This window comes from Mercenaria mercenaria, chromosome 3 (assembly GCF_021730395.1).
Source record: "Mercenaria mercenaria strain notata chromosome 3, MADL_Memer_1, whole genome shotgun sequence".
NCBI lineage: Eukaryota > Metazoa > Mollusca > Bivalvia > Venerida > Veneridae > Mercenaria > Mercenaria mercenaria.
Genome location: NC_069363.1, coordinates 40,802,806 through 40,805,062, shown reverse-complemented (window position 1 = coordinate 40,805,062; position 2,257 = coordinate 40,802,806).

The following is a 2,257-nucleotide window of genomic DNA, read 5'->3' as shown; positions in this document are numbered from 1 at the left end:
TTAAATGCATAATATATGTACAATACCAAGTTTCTTATAATATTAACATTGGTACTTGACATCAAAATACAAAATTTATTAACATTTGGGTATCTAAAATATTTTTCTTGCAGATATTTTTGTCGTATATTTCTATATATTGGACAAATAAGTATAAAATGGTACTTGTCTTCGACACAATTTTTACAATAAAAACAAAATCTATCATTTTTAGGTATACCTAAATGTCTTCCTTTTTCTATTAACAGTTGGTGAGATGATGATCTTAGAGAGACGAGACTTGATCTAAACTTAACTATATCTATAGCATCTACATATGCTTCGACACCAAAATTTGTCTTAAATACATCGTAATATGTTAATTTTCTATTCTCAGCACATTTTGTGTTCTACATTTGCAGATACTGGTCTTTTAGACGTTGCAAATAAGTATATATGAAAACATTTTGATTGCTTACTTTCTGACTTTCCCAAATATATCCAAATCCATTACTGTACAAATTACGTTTAATAACACTGGCCCAGTTACTGTATCCAAGGGAATCTAATTTTAATAACATGTTATAGCATTTTTTCACATATCGACAGTCAGGCATTTCTAAAATCTTGATCCAGTACTTAATGCATCTTTTTTGCGCTACAATATACATAGGATATCGACCACAGTCTGTCTCCCATAATAGCTTCATTATATGCTTTACGGGAAGCATTTGAGAAATTGTTTACATGCATATATATGTACTCTTTCAGTATTTTCCATCATATGGATTCCCTATAACTCAGACCCATAAAGTAGTACAGGTACAACTTTAGTATCAAATATCTTAAAATATGTTTTGTGTGACATAGGTAATACATCATTCAAACTCTGCAAGAGGGAAACAATAACCCTTTTAGCTTTTGAAGCCATACAATCAGCCATTTTAAACAATGACATACGGCATGTGAAATGTAAACCTACATACATGAAAGAATTTTGTGTTTCAATACGAGTACCGTCATAAAACTATTTTTCATTTTTTGACAACTGACCACCATTTTTAAATACAAAATTATGACGCTTTTCATAAGAATTCGAATATCCCTGTGCAATTTTGAATTAATACTGCAATTCTGACGGTAGATATGCCATCAAAAAGACGGCATTTCGTGATTTTAAAGATCAAACACTTGCATTTATGACTAATAGTTAAATCAAGCGGTAGAAATCAATCCGCATTTACGGAGATAGTTGAGCTCTCTAAGACCGTCAACTACACTGTACATAAATAGTTACATAAATTTGGAGTTCCAAGATTTGTGTACTAAAAACCAATCATCATTCAAGTAAAATATGTAGTGAACCTGCTTTTTTTCACGAACAAGTGTCATATTCCCATAAAATGTAACAAGACCGAGAAAGTCAATCCAGTGTTGAAATACAAAACATACATCAAGTCAGTTTATGTATAAATATGATTGAACAGATGTTTAATTAGGAATTACGTATAACGATAATACACATGTATATTGTTTAGTGGTTGTATAGGTTTTAAAGATTGATTAGATTAAAACCCATTTAATATTGTAAAGCATGTACAGGGAAAGCAATTTTTTTCAAACGTCAATCTTACCAATCCAACAAAATTGGTCACATCTCGTTAGATGTCACAATAACCGACGCCAGCATGTTTTGTCAGTATCGTAATATATGCTGGAGCACGAAAAAATAGATATGTTATTTCAAATAATTAGTTCGCATTTGTTCCATCAGGAGTAGAGATACAGAACAATTAGCTTCAAAGGAACCGCTCTCTTCGTCATGAGGAACAGTGATTGAACGTGTGAACCAACTGACTTATGAGTTTAATTAGTAACATCACCACCTCTACGGATCTTTATTTCAAGGCCCAGCCATCTCTGTCAGTGGAGTTATTCCGGCGAAAATTAATCATCGAATGACTAAAATTGTTTTATTTCAAATAATTACTAGCCACCGCTTGGTACTGAGTCGTTGAATTTTGGAAGAGTAGTGTTAACACTTGTCACAACAATCTGTGTATCGAAATACCACCAAATCAAATCCAAATTCAAATTAATCATTCGACATTAAAAATCTACACTAAAAATTGTGTATACATCAGGGATAACACACCGATTCGCTCTGTAAAGATTGATTGCAGTACCAGGACATAATAGGACAAACGTTCGTGTAATTGTTTACATAAATTTTAAGAAACAAAGCATAAAATACCAACGGGTGTTGAAAACTTCTGAC